The sequence below is a fragment of the Oenanthe melanoleuca genome, chromosome 8, assembly GCF_029582105.1.
Source record: "Oenanthe melanoleuca isolate GR-GAL-2019-014 chromosome 8, OMel1.0, whole genome shotgun sequence".
In the NCBI taxonomy this organism is placed as follows: domain Eukaryota; kingdom Metazoa; phylum Chordata; class Aves; order Passeriformes; family Muscicapidae; genus Oenanthe; species Oenanthe melanoleuca.
In genome coordinates this window covers 10,510,566-10,526,093 of record NC_079342.1, presented here as the reverse complement: position 1 = coordinate 10,526,093, position 15,528 = coordinate 10,510,566, and the positions used below count along the sequence as shown (strand labels likewise).

At 37.8% G+C, this 15,528-nt stretch overlaps 1 protein-coding gene across 3 annotated transcripts in view; it reads left to right on the top strand.

Moving 5' to 3' along the window:
• The window catches only part of SLC44A3 (solute carrier family 44 member 3), an 89,032-nt gene that overhangs the window by 12,032 nt on the left and 61,472 nt on the right, over positions 1 to 15,528 (top strand). The window lies entirely within an intron of this gene.

Genomic DNA, 15,528 nt, shown 5'->3' with positions numbered 1-15,528 from the left:
GACTATAAGCTTGTGATGAATATGTTGTTATACAATGTCAGTATGCTGGGATGTATAGCAAAGAAGAGTTGGAACAGAGAGCTGTTGGAATTTGAGACTATTGCAGATACCAAATCATGTAATCTTTCATAAAATTCTTGATTATTTGAGGCACATTTAGTCTGGATTTTTTTTTTTGTTCTGTTTTTCCCTCAGGACTCTTCTAAAGTGTGACTAATAGTTGCTTAATTCCTTTGAAAATTAGTCTAAGATAGTCATCTTGTACTCATTGGTTCTTGTACTCAAATTTGGTTTTAACCTAAATAGCTTTTTTAAAGCTTGTCTTTGTCTCTGTGCACGTGGCACAGAGATCATAGTTTGGGAGTTTCCATGTGTTACTTTTAAACAAGGTAAGCTCTCTGAGGTTTCACTGTCAGCAGGGATCTCTTATCCCCTGATCAAACTGTTAGCTCCTTTTAGCACTTTTGGAACCTTCAGCTCTCCTGTCATTAATGTGGGTGATGACTTGCACAAAGCCACTAATAATTCTCTGTTGGAAATAACTCTTCTCATACATCACAGTGTCAATATGTCTCATCCAGACAGGAACAGCTTGAGTGCCTTAGAGCTTGCCTGCCATTCTGGGATTACTGAATATCCTAGGGCTTTTTCATCCTACAGTTTGTTTCCAATAAGGCTCTCTTTTATGCCAAAAGACTGGGCATTTGATGGGGCAGGATTAACTGTCTGTTGGTCATTATGTTTGTTTATTTATTTTTATAGGTGGGGTTTTTTACATTTTTTCTGTCTACGCTAAAACATTACAAAATATTAAAGTAGGTCTTTATGACCAGTACTTGTCAATTTACTATTTTATGTGGTGAAAGTACATTTTATAGTGAAAGTACAGTGAAAGCCAACAGGTTTACAAAAACTTAAAAAGAAGTGAATTATATTAGATTGCTTTGTCATGACATTTTTTTGCCTTGCTTACTATACATTACCTGAACTTGGAACAACATTTCTGGAGTTAAAAGCCAGTGTTTCTGGCAAGGTAACTACAACATACAGAACATATAAAACTCTGTAACCCTTTTCAATATGATTTGGATATCTTCAATTGCCATTGAAATACAGTGGCTACTTTAAATGAAAAATGAAGAATGAATGTGTGTTTAAAATGAAGTGGATCATGATGGGTGTGAGTAACAGCACTGAATGTACCTCAGACATGAGGATAAGAGAATATTCATGTGGTTTGGCTTCATACCTTTAACTTTAAATATTGAGATTAGGACTTTCAGTTTTACCTCAGCCCCTTTTCAGTCAGTGGAGATAGAACAAACTTGCCCTCTGAATGGCTCTCCAGAGTAGCCCAACTTAATTTTAATGGTTATACAGGAAGATGAAAGAGAGAAGCCTCATAATTTAGACTAAAGTTGAATGCTAATTAATCTAAATACACATCTCTGTTCAATCCACTGGTTGGTACTGAAATATTGACTTTGTAATGTAAGGCAGGGCAGACCGGTAGTGAGTTATGATTGCTATTCTTTGTGTGCAAATCCACAAACTTGGCTAGGTGTGTAAGGCATGTAGGAAAGAGCATGATAAGAATTCAGAAGTTTGGTCTGCAGCTTTCAATGTCAAAATTCAAATACATATGTCTTTATGAAATAGCTGAATTGTATCTACAGCCAAGAAGGAATTTATTTAGGTAAGATACAAAAAGATACTATCATTGTATTGCTAGAGTTGCATTTGTCTTAGAGAACTATTTATTGTTACTCTCTTAGGCATTTTGGGGAATGTCCATAGTAATTACCTGGAGACCAGAGAGAACATAACATGAAAGCATTTAAAACTAAAATGGACTAGTTCTTTAGTCTTAGAATTTGCAGTTTGCAATCTGCCATCACTGTGAAAATTACATCACTTCAGAAATGAGGGAAAGAGAACAACTGCAAGAAGTTTCAGGAAGTTTGCACGGAAAATAGCTCTTGCTTTGCTTGTGATGACGTGACACTGTGAGCGTGGTCCTATTACAGGGAAATTGGTTTAACTCTAAAGTTTTTCATTTCAGGCAGTGAGAGACACATGCTAGAAGATTTCTTTACCAATGCTGTCAACTAATTATAGTTACTGCTGTGAAAAGCACTGTGGAAATACTGAAATTGTTTTTCTAGCATCTTAGGTAGACTTGCTGCAAGATGCAGTCTGCTAAAAGGGCACTAGTTATAGATAGAATACTCTATTGTAACTGGTGAGTATTATACTGTAACTGGTGTGCTTCATTGTCTAATGATGAGGGACACGGAAAACAAAGTTTCACTGACTCTGCTCAGTTTTGGAGTATACTAAGAAAGGGGGTAGTACTGAAAAATGAAGTGAAATAGAAATGGGGCTGTGGATATGACTACATGTGCTAAGTGGACTGGGGTTAAGCATGGCAGGTCACATGCAGTGACTGTAATGAGCAGGGTGGGCTCAGAGTAGAGGAAATAAAACCAGGGGATTAGCAACTGCACAAAAAACTCCTCAGCTACTGAACCTGTGACCCTGCAGCTTACACTGGACAACAACATTTTAGTCAAAGAGAGAAAGCTGATCAAATATTTTAATTTAAAATGTCAGGATATATTTTTTTGAAACTCTACTGATACTGGGAGGAGGAGGCTTGTTGAGAGAGGTTAGTATGCCTGTAATACTGATCAATTCTTCCTCTAATTAAAAATATCTGAGACCTTAGAAGTTCTTTTCTAAACAAATAGATATACCAACTTTATGATTTTTCCATTTGAAAATAGTAGTATTACTGAAGGAACATGCTGATCCTCAGGTTCCTTTGCTTAGACTTAGAAAACTGATTCTTATGTGAAGTGTAAATGGTGCAACTGCATGCATTATACAATGATGGTACTGCCTGTGAGCACTGAGAGTGTTTCCTCTAGGGTTAGCTTTCCAAGACCAAACTGAAGACAATCATTTGCTTTCCTGTCATGGTCACTCCTGAAAATGATGTCATAGGAATGGCCAGATCAGTGGAGTCACATCTCCAACCAGAGGAACTGTCAGTTTGACACATGGCTTTCTAAGTCCGGAAGATTGCACAATTTCTTCAGGAATATGCAAACACGTCTTTGTTTAAATATCGCTCTTTTACTTTCTTTTAGTATTCTGTCACGTAAAGCAAAGTATGCAAAAATATTTCACAATTTTGAAATTTCAAATAAAAAAAAAATATTCCCCAATTTCAAAACATCACTAGAGGAAAAAAAATGACATAAAATTCAAATTCACAGGTGGTTATTTCCCCATATCATTATCATCTTGATCCTCAGATGAAATAAATTCATGGTAGTTCCATTATATTCTGCAGTTATACAACTTCATATGAGCAAAAAATTTAATTCAATATTTTAAATTTAAAATGTCCCTAGAATTTTAAAATGGTTCTGTAGTTATGTAGTCTTTTGAAATTCTTGTTATTAAACATTGGCCATTATTCCTCTTTAGACCTTCCAACCATCTCAAACACTTGTAATTACTGCTGCTAATACATAAGGTATTATGTATTAACATAATGCATAATATAAACATATAAGGAAAAATACTAAAAAATGTTTAAATCAAAACATTGAGAATTTTATTGAAAGAGATAGGGCTATTTTCTTATGAGTGAACAGATATTAAATGGATATTAAATGGATATTAAATGAATATTAAATGGAGCAGTTAAAAACTAATTGTGTTAAGTACTTGTAGCCTTCCACTGCTTTGATCTGTTACATAAATGTTCTAGGTTAGGGGATGTGTGATATACAAACACTGTGTAGTGAGTATATTGTTTAGTTTGGGTCAAAGCCCAGTCTGACATGGCATAAAATTCCGTGCAGAAAGATTTTATGATGTTTTCTTTAGTGGACAGTTTGGGCAGAAATCCAAACAGAGTCAGTAAAAAGTCAGTGTCAGTCAAGCTTGGTTTTGGTTTTCCCTGGTTTTCTGTAATTTGTGTTGAGGTTATAATCTGTGTATGAAGCTTAGAAAGGCTCTTTTGGGCTGCAAGAATTTGCCTGGCTTGGGCACTCAGAGCTTTTAGAAACTAGAACAGAATGCTGTAAACAAAAGAGCACTAAAGCCAATTCTCCCTGTTCTGTTTTCTGTCCCTGGGTCTTTCACCGGGCTGAGCAGCTGTTGACATGTGATGTGTGAGGACAGGAGGCCTCGGAAGGGGAGCAGGAGAGCCCAGGGAGGGCTTCTGAGGAGGCACCAGAGGGACCCCAGGGGCTGTGCTGTGCCTCCTGTTCTCCTGCTGGAGTTTATGACCCCTCTCCGAGCTGGTTGCACTGTATGTTGCGTGCAGAGCCATTTTTAATATAATCCCAAGATTTAATGCTCCTGGAAGAGTTCCTTGCCTCCTCTGGTGTCTCACATGCTGTTAGTGGTGGAAGGAGCCAGAGGAGTAAATGCATCAGAGCTGAGCCAGGCATGGGACACCAAGGATTGAAGTGCTACAGGGGACAGATGGGGGGGAGGATAAGACAGCAGGCTAGGCAGGGGTATGGTCCTGTACTGAGGTCTGGAGAGCAGGAAGAGGATGAGGAAAGTGCTGGGAGGCAGCAAGGTGGAGGTGGGAATCCCTATTCAGTCACAAAACCACAGCCACCTCCGCAGTTACGCAGTTCATTATAGTCTAAGGCAACCTCTGAACTTCCTTCTCCCGGAGAAGCTCTGTCAACCTTTGTCACCCCTGTGACCACTCCCCGTGACAATGCCCCAAAGACCCCATTTAATGCACCAAGGCTCTTCAGACTTTGTTAGCCCCTCACAGATTCATTCTTGGAATCTTCTTTTCTGCCACTGCAAAGCTGAATGCTGCTTTTCACCCCTCAGGCCATAAGAGTAATTTTGACCTTGCTTTTTTCTAAACTGAAGCTGAACAACTTGAACTTTCCCAATATGATATGTTTCTTTAGTTACTACAACATCACTGCTACAAGTATAGTAAGAAGTAAGGCTAGAGTTAAAGCACACATCTCTTGCTGATTGCTGGCTTTGCTGTAAAGAACCTAGAGCATAAATCATTGTCATCTGCAAGAGCATTCTTGTTGCCTAGAGTAAATAGACTCATAAGAGATGCTTTCATTTGCAGATGTTAAAATCAGATCAACCCTACAGCGAAACTGCAGCTCCAGAATGACTTCAGCCAAGTTAATTTAGTTTTGGCACAGCCCTATTTACTTATATGTTTTGACATAAACATTTGGTGTAACAATTTTGACAGATAAACTGCCAGAAAACTGATAATATAAAATAGTAATTTTCTACTAGCTTAGCTCCTAGAGTTGACTCACCATAGATCAGAGCATGGTAACACCATACATTTAAAACATTTCTACGCTGCACTAGAGGCACAATTAATGCTAGTGATTACAAGAGAAATAATTGTAGTCCTTCCTTTCAGCTGAAGACTAAAAGGAAAAAGGAACAAAGCATTATGTTTTGTAATACCTTCTGTCTCTTTCCTGGCTAGACAGATGAACTGATTTGAGTCATAGAATCAGAAGAATTATGATCTCTTCCAATTGTTTTACTTTCTCTAATTACTGAATTATTCCAATTGTTTTTAGTCACTATCCAGTGTCACTTTTAGAAACAATGAGCAATAAATGGAGAGTTTAACTATTTCTTTTTAGTGTAATAACAAAAATAATTAGTATAATAACAGAAAAATTTTGGAATAGAAAACTATGCCTTCCTTTAATAACAACTTTAATTGATAATAACTTAGTTCTACCCCTTTGCTTGTTGACATGAAGAACAAGAAACAGCTGCTGCTAGCCTAAAAGAAACTGCCTGCAGAGGAGGTGACTCTTTTAAGTCACAGATGCACTTATGATGCCAGATAGTGTTAGGTGTCAGATTTGAAAATTAAAGCTAGACAATCTAGACATCAGTAATAAGATGCAACTTTTCAACAGCCACTGCAAAACAGAACATTAAATTACTATAGGATTTGTAATGCTTGAGATTATTCACAATGGCAAAATATTATTATGAGGCAGATGCTATTACTCAGATACTATTAAGCTTCAAGTTTAAAACCTCTAGGACTGGGCTGGGCTGCTTCCTTCACAGAAATGGCTTTAGTGACACGTCTCATGTAAGTTAATCTCAGATAAATGAAAAAAAATTCTGATCATGCATCTTTGCATCCTCTCTGTGCGCCTAATGAAACCTGTGTAATTTGGGAAAGGTGCCATATACAACTAACAAGGCTTCACAGTTTATGGGCAAATCACTCAGAATGTTGTAGAAAGGCATATAGTAAAAACAACTTGTGTAGTTGAAAGTTTCATGACAAATACGGAGATCTTGGAAACATAATTTAGTAGTTAATCTATTTTAATCAGGAAGACTAAGTGTGACAGGCTTAGTCCTGAGTTAATATATTTAACAAGTTAGTGAATTAGAGCTGTAATGCCTGATGGCATCACAGCTGTCTCCTGTGGTAAAGCTCATAAAGCAATAGGCTTTATCAGTACCTCTTTTTCCTCATAGTTTCTCTCTTCTCTAAGTGGAGGTCATTTGTTCAATCTTGGGCAGCCTGAGTCCCACCAACCAAAAAGAAGGACAAGTCATTGGAAATCTTTCCTTTGCACTGTCCTTAAGGGAGAGCTTAAGGCCTGATTATGCTTTGCTGCCTTCTTTCTGCTCATTTTCCCCCTACGCTTTGGGAAATGTCCCAGTGTGTGTTTCTGTGCCTGCTCATAGGTGGGTACAATTTGTTCCTTTTGCATAACTTCTGTGGAACACTCCTTGACCTCTGATGGGTTTAGTTTACCCATCAGATTAGCCCACAGGGAATTATACAGTGCAGCTGCATTTGAAGCTGCTTGCTGTATCAGGTTCCTGTACTGATGACTGATGTATGTATTGACATAGTAAATGCCACTCCTCTTGGCATGATCAAGTTTCTTGTCCTTGGCCATATTTAGTATTTGTGTAGCTCCACTGCTGAAAATCTCTGGAGTGAATGTATCACAACGTGTCCTGTTCACAAGGAACTCTTCCAATAACTTATTTTCTGCAGAAATTACTTATTAATTATTTTTAGTTATCTGTGCTAGTACATCTCTCCTAAGGTCAAGTGTGCTTCATTACAGTAAGCACAAAGAAGTAGATGGAATTTTTTTTTTATTCTTTTAACCTGTGGGATGACAAGGTGGAAGAAAAGATAAAAGAACCAACTATAACAAAACCCCCAAACTATCCATTTTTATATTCCTGTGATCAAATTGGCTGGGCAATGGCAACAAGGCTCAGAGGAGGAGACCAAATCTAGGTGTTAGCAGTCCAGCTGATGAAGTCTTCTATTACTGATGACAAAGGCTTTTAAACTGAAATACTGTTTGCTTCTCTTTTCTTCAACAGTGATCAAGATCTAAGAAAAAGTCATAGTAAAGGAGCCAAAGTTGCTTCACTCTAAAAATGAAATCAGATAAACACATGCTGATTTCAAAATTTTTATAAAATGAATTTGCATTTTTCTGATTAAATAAATTAGTTCACATCTTGTGCTATTAGAGAGAATATAAGCTGAAAACTCCCTTATCCTCAGATATGAATTCATGGATAAGATTTTTGACACTGTTTCCTGTACTACACCTCTTCAATGATCAGTATGTAGAGATACTTCCTTCTCATTCTGCTGTGAGCTTGTCTTTTAGTGCCAGAATTTCCATTTCTCATTTCCTTGTTTTATCATTGCATCATAGGATGAATGGTGAGAGCTGGCTGCACAAAACAAAACAAAAAAAAGGGTCTGGAATTTATTATTAATACTAAAAACAATTTCTTCATGTTTGTGAGTTTAGTAATGCAATGGAATTATCTTTAATATTGTTACAAATGCAGCAGCTCAGGATTCCTGGGGTACTGGTTCATTAAGGAAGAACAAGATGGCTGTTCTTCAGGTGATTGACAAATCCACTTTGACTGTTATCTTTTCAGTAAGCCACAGAACATCCTCATGGGTATAGAAAACAGGAAAATACAATATTGAGCTGAGCCAGTCAAAAATGTGAGGAGGACCTGAGGCTCTTCCATGCCACATCTGCTTTTTCCTTTAAGATAGGTTGTACATCATTAGAATTGTGTATCATTAGCTATACAAATAACAAACCAGAAGAATGTAAATCTATAATAATAGAAAGCACCATTCTGCTATGTTTTGCTGCTGGACTCTCTGTATCTGCCCAACTATAGCTGGGCTTTTTGGCCACAGGACTGTTCTAGAACTTGTCTGTAAAACCACTGCAGATATCGGGTCTTCTGAACAGGTGCACTCCTACCTTGCATTATTAAAGCTGCCTTCTACCCATCATGGGTCATACTGGCACTAGAGCTGCTCCCTGCAGCAGGTGAGTCCCCTTTACACTGGAGTCTCCTGGTCTACGTGGATTTCTTGCTTACTCAAGCAGCACTTACTCTGTCTTCCTCAGGCAGCTTTTCCACTCTGAGTGTGCCCTGTTGCTGTCAGGATGAAGTGCTCTCCTTTCCCAGGCAAGCAGGCAGCTGTTCTTCATCTGGTCACAGGAGTTGTTCAGCAGAATGCTCAATAAGCCTCTCCTTAAGTAAACCCAGGATTCAGATGTTACTGCCCTGGAAGCACTGGTGGCTTTTTGGCATTTAATGTAGTTCATAATCATGGGCAGCAGATACCCCAGTGTTAAGGGGGAAAATCAGATTTTTCATGCACCTGTTTCTAGGCATGGCTCGAATGGGAATAGTGGAGCCTTCTTTGCAAAAATATTATGGGATGGAGAGGGGTTTGGGACCTATACAGCTGTCTTCCAAAGTATGGATTACTATAAACAAGCTTGGCAACACCCCTGAACAGAACAGTGGGGAGCAATGACGTCTGCCTCTAAAGAAAGGGAGTGGAAATTAGTCAGCCTAAAAGGTTAGAAGCTGCTGGCTTTTCTTATACAAGCTTCCATAAAATAACATTATATCAGAGGACTTATTGGGCAACTTGGATATTTCATTGTTTCTGGGGAAACGAGCGAGCAGCTGAGAAGAAAAGCACATCTGAACAAACAGAGGATTGAACAGTAGGATTCTTTAACACAAGGATCCAAACTGTAGCTTTGAGTTATGTGCCTTTTCTGTGAAGTTCAGCTTTGATGCTGGTGGGAAGTGACTGATCAAAAGTAGAATTGGTATAGGGGATATAATTTGGATCAACAGCAAAGAAATAAAATCAGGAGATGTTAAGACTGACCCCACTGAATCCATTTAAGCTCACTGGCATCTTCATCCTCAATGCCTTTCTGTCTCAGATACTATAATAACATTCTCCTTATCTTGTTTACTGAAACAAATTGTATCATTGATCAAGATACAGTTTTCCTTTCTAATTCAGCATTTGAAATTTCAGGATTAAAGTTCTTTAAAGCTAATAGTAGAGGACAAGAAGTGTCCTGGCAACATAAAAAACATGCTGGCAATGGGAAAATGCTGAACTGTCACAGATATTTTTCTTTTCACATTAGGTGCTGTCACATGAAGGGTAATTTCCTGCTTTTCAAATTCCTAGTCAGGACTGTCTCATTTACCAGAGGGTGTGTCTGCTTGTTCTTTTCTGGAAATAATAGTTGTGTGCAACTACATTGAAAACTGCTCCTGAAAACATCATGGTCCACAAACTTTTCATGCTCCCCATTGTCTGGCTGCCAGTACTCCTGAAGCACTTCAGTGAACATTATAAGAAGTATTGCAACTTTTGCTGACTGTGGAACCAGGGCAGAAAAACATATTGGTGTTTCTTTTTTCCATAGGCTTGTTCTTAACAGGAGCATTGAAGGTAACTGAAAAATAGGCATGAAGTCTTTGGACTGCAGCACTAAATCTGAAAGTATTTGAAGTACAAGTTTTCCTGGTAATTACAATCAGGCCATTCTAGAAGCAGCATTGTGTAAATTCCTATTAAGAGAGAATGAGAACAGGTTAAAAAAGAGTTTGAGAAATCAAGGACTGTGAGGGGGAAGAGAGAGGTGGCTCATGAGTTTTTAGGAGTAGGGATGAAATTCTACTAAGAGGGGAAGTACTCAAAAGGGGAGACAGTATAGGAGAAGAAGAAATACTTAATGGAATGGACAAGAGACTGGAGGGCAGAGGGAATGATACTAGAACCCAGAGACCAGAGGGGAGAAGATGAACAGGAGTCCAGCTGAACAGCCCTTATCAGCAAAAGGACAAGAGTATTCAGAGTGCAAATGTGACAAATTGTTAAGCATTGAAGGGGATTTGTGAAGTCTGGCACAATTCTGTGTTCCACATAAGCTATACCCAAGTCCAAAAAAGAGGGCCACCCTTGTCCAGCATCTCACATTCCGATGTGTTGCTGTGGAGATAGTGTCTCCTTCCGCCACAGTTTCTCATCTATACAGCTTTTTACAGCTGACCATCTTTTTACAGTGTGAAGTCACCATGCTGAGGTCTTGGTGTTCACTAGTATAATTAGGCATTGTGAAAAAAAATATAGAAATTATATAGAGAGGGATAGTGTATGATCAGATGAACCTATGTATTTATACGGTATAGATAAAGATATTTTTAGCTATCCACCAGTTATTTACAGTGAGATATTCCCATGATCTTTCAGTATTTCACGCCATAGACTGGATAAAGTATCTCTTCAGAAGAACTGAAAAACATACTTGTATAGGAGTATAATTAAAGTATCCTAAAGCAGCACGACTGGTATAGAATACATTAAGAGGTACAGGCATTGTGAAAGTAGATATTTTTATTTCTTCATTGTATCCATAGTTACTATTACATACAGCTAAAATCTATAAGCTGTGTATTTGTGCTTCTTCAAGTGGGGCTGTTCTCCAGTTTGAAGGGAATTTTTACTTGGATTATGCAGACTCTGACTATAATATGAAGCAGAAAGTGGAATGGAGCTTTTATAAAATTCCAGAATATGCTGAGTTGGAAGGGACCCATTACAACCATCGAGTTCAACTCCTGGCCCTGTGCAGGACCCCTCAGCAGTCACACCCTGTGCCTGAGAGCGTTGTCCAAGCGCTTCTTGAACTCTGTCAGGCTGGAGCTGTGTCCACTGCCCTGGGGAGCTGTTCCAGTGCTCAGTGGCCCATGGGGTGAAGAACCTTTTCCTGATACCAACCTAAACCTCCCCTGACACAGGCCATTCCCTTGGGTTCTATCACAGGTCAAGAGAGTGAAGGGATCAGTGTCTGCCCCTCTGCTTCCCCTCACAAGGATGCTGAAAACAGCAATGCTGTCTCCCTTCAGTCTCCTCTTCTCTGAGCTGAACCTATGACTCTGTTTATTCTCTAAAATCTTTATTATTCTCATTAAGTGAAACGATAAAGACTCAAGAATCTCTCATAATAAACCAAATTAAGCCATGTCACTGGAGACTACTGATAGCTGTTTTTCCCTTTGTATGTTTAAACCCCTACACTGCTTAATCCCTGCAAGCCTTTTCCTCACCGTACATCTGCAGGTTTTGGATTACTTAACTTTTTATTACATACAGATCATGCAAAACTATCTCAGAAAAATATGCTGAAGACCAAGCCAGGGAAAAACCATATAAGGCATTTCATAGCAGTTCCAACATGTGTCACAGAGCACAGCTGTGAGCACAGAGCGCTTTCCACTCATCATCATAGTATGTGAGTCAAATCTGCAATGTCATGGGAGAGGAGCTACTTCTTAATATGTGTATGAAATAAAAAGGGGGTTGAGAGAAAGTGTCCTCTAAAAATGGAGTTATTTCTTTGTCACTCTGAAGATCATTTATCTATTTTCATTTGTAGCAAAACCAAAAACCATACAGAAAATTCAAACTGATGTTTAAGCATTAGCAAAATATATTCAGATATTTTGTTATGCTAGGAAAATATTTTTTCTTAAAAATAAAAGGGGGAATGAAGAGATGTCTGAATTTTTCTAAACCTGAGGGTTTCATTTAAACAAATTGAAATCAAATAATGTATAGTTCCATAATAAAAATTTTGTTTTAGTCAACTAACTTGTTACTAATTTATATTTTCTGCTTTTGTTTGCAGGCAAGCCATTGGTTAAACTTTTTCATTTACAGGCAATCTTTCCCCTCCCCTCACCACTCCAGTGCATTGTATGTATGGCAATCAAATAGGTTAAGTTTTTAAAAAGGCACAAATAACCTATGCCCTTAAGGTGCCTGTAACTGAAGTGATTGATTCAGCCATTAGTGTGGGGTCAGCTGCAAAATTCAGACCTCAGTTAGTACATCCCCAAAATATGTGAAGAATTTGGGCCTGGAATTCAAGTTTCAGTTGCTTTCAAATTCACCATTTTCCAGAGAATTGAGGAAGGAGTCATGTACTACAGGATGAAAAGAATCCTTTGGAATTGGAAACCTCTGAAGTTAACATTAGTCTTTTCCCAATTATTTCTTTAATGAGCTTTAGACCTGATTTCATAGCCTTTTGACATTCTTCATGGCTTTCTGGTGAAAACACAATATCACAGAAATGTGATATCATCGGCGACACGCTGACAATAATGCAGTAAGCACAGGGTTAGTAGAGGGTCCTTTCTGCTGTTTATGAACCTTTCCCAGCAATAGCCATGGGAATCTGATATAGAAACCAGAGTGCTTTCTGCAGAACTATAATTATTAACAGATTTTTTCAATAAAGAATACATGTGGCGAGTTCCAAAAGGAGACAGACTTGGCAAAGGGCTGAAACTTTGACTAGAAATTGTTACCATCTCCTTCCTACCCTTGCCTCCCACACTAACCACTAAAAGCTAAATTTCTTTGTGGGAGCTCAGGACAGCAAATCCAATATTTATTTTTCTTTAAACTATTTGATATACTTGCATTTTTGTAAGTTTTAACAAGTGCTATTTGAACCAGCCGTGTGTTAAAGTTGCTGTTAATTCCTTGAGGAAGATCCCCCTCTAAAAGTGGCTAATAAATTTTGCTGGTTTAAAAAAAAAGAAAAAAAGTAGGAATTAGACTATTTATAGCTCTAGTGACTAAGCATATAGACTGCAATAGTCATATGTGAGAGGAATCTCATGATGTGAGACCATCTGGTGCTCTGTGAGAGAGGCTAAAGGCGGTTTTCAGTACACATCTGTAGGCCATCAGTCCTGCATATCCCTTCCAGAAAGAAGAGGTCCTTTCCTAAAAATTGCATGAGGCTTCGTTTCAGAAATGAACGTTATGTTCTTAGGTTGCTATCCACATAGGATGTTTTGTCTATCTGGCAGCACAGAGTTTAAGGATGGGGCTTACTTCTTTTAAAAAAGGTTTAGAACTGAGTGAATTGGTATATGCTCTTAAAATAGAGTACAAATTAAAATTAGAGATCTGTTCCTTGCATTTATGACATAAAGTCAATAGATTTTGCAGCTCTTGATGTGTGCCTGTTAGAGATTACCTATTAGAGATTATAATAGAGTTTAAAAATTGATGATTTGGGTTTCATAACACTGGAGGAAGACTTGGAATGTGAGATTTCCATTCCTGTCCATTCATCTGACTAGGTTTTTATTGCTTTAGCTTTTTAGTTTTAGTTGGATCTGCTACATCTTATTTTGAAAGACCAAGTGGAACAAATTTTTTAAGAAATAATGTTTCTTCCAACTGTGAATGGAGGCTTTATAAAAAAGCAATAGTAGGAATGGTCATCAATTTTCTATCAGTAAGTTTTCACTAGTAAACTGTGATTTATTTAAATGTTTAATTTAAAGGATATATATATTATATATTTATATATATTTTAAAGAGTTTGTGATACCATGCAGTATCTCGTTAGAGAGCCTTGTCTGCTTCCTTTCTAACTCACTCAGTTTGCTGCTGTGGAGCATTGGCTTTCACAGCTTCACATCTGGGGCATATCTGCAATCTGTTTCAGGACTGGAGATTGCTAAACTGCCAAGAATATTTTACTGGTTCTAGTTCCCAAGCATGAATTTCCTCCTTCAGGTATGGTTCTAAGCATGTTCTGGTCCCTAGGACTCAACTTCTCAGCTGATCATTCTTTCATAGGGGTGAAAAACCGTAGTTAACCCTGCACTCTAGTTTGCTCCATCATAAAAGCAGCATGCACTCCCCAGTATTTCTTCTGAATATTCTGTTTTTCTTTGGTTCTTTTAGGTGCAATAGAAATGACAGGAATATCAATCAAGTCACAATTCTTAGTCATCAAAATTAGGAGGGAAAGAAAGTTATCTTTCCACTTAATTTCTTTTTTCTTGTTTTTGTTTTCTAGATGGTGTAGATGGAGTTCAAATTCTACTTAGAGAAAAAAAGAAAGGTTGTGGGCAAAAGATGCTCTATTATTTTACTCTTTTTAAACAGTTCAATTTAAACTGCTGGACAGGTTTTTTAAGCAAAATTCCTGTATTTTTGTATTGTGAAACAAATTAAAGCAATAAGCTGGAGTTTGTGTTTTAGAATGGGTATAATTCTGTGTCTCAAAGAGGAAGAAAAAAAGAGCAGAATTTTGTTTGCTTTCAGGTTCTTCCTTTTAAGGGTTGAATTGTATTACTTTATGGAATATGTTTTGCAATGAAAATGTAACAATCTTTTACCCCAAGCCCTCTGGAACCTCTAAGCAGCTCTATTAGACAGCCATCTTAGATGAAGTTAATATCTCCTGTACGTGCATTTCAGATATTTTATACAAAACTTTATTGATTTCCTTCTTATCACATGAAATGGTGAAGATTTTATTACTCTAATCATCATCATCTGCAAGCAATATGCTGAAGGAAAAGGATGCCAGGGTTGCATTCCATTGCAGTTTCTGGCCTGTGAGCACTGTTCCAACAAAAATACTGTCAGAGAATCCAGTTTAATTATGTATGTATTCATTGGAATAAGGAATAAGTTCACATTGTGCCATTGAACTCCACAGTCTATTCAAAACTGTTTAGTGAGAAATTAAAAAGCAATAGAATGCTGAGAAATACCAAAGATTAGGTAAATTTTACCTGTGGCAAAGAAAGTACAAGCATCTCTTGAAAGCGTTATGTGCAAGTTTTTCTCAGTAAGCTTATACTGACTGCATTACACACATATAGTAAAGGAGGAATTAATTATATCAGCCACCAAGTAGCAACCAAAATCCCACAGGAGTAAGTAGACCATTTAGAAGCACCCAGCTGCAGAGTAAACTCTAGAATGCTCTACAATTGGCTTTGTATCTTGCAAGTACATCTGTACAGGTCTTCTCTACACTGGAGTGTTACTCTGCTTTCACATTGTGGGCAAATCATGTAATGGTTTTATTGAATGGTTTCCTTATTGAAACCATCCAAAAAATTTCCTTTGTTGCTCAATAGAACAGGAGATTCCAGTGAAAATCTTACCTGACCTAAAGAGGGCTTATCTTAATTCTTGATGAAATGCAGTTTAATCCTTCAGGCTTTACCTCGTGTGTTTTGTCTATTCATGCCTGACTCGACATTTAGCTAAGTTGATGTGGAGACTCCTGGGCAGTTTGCACATTC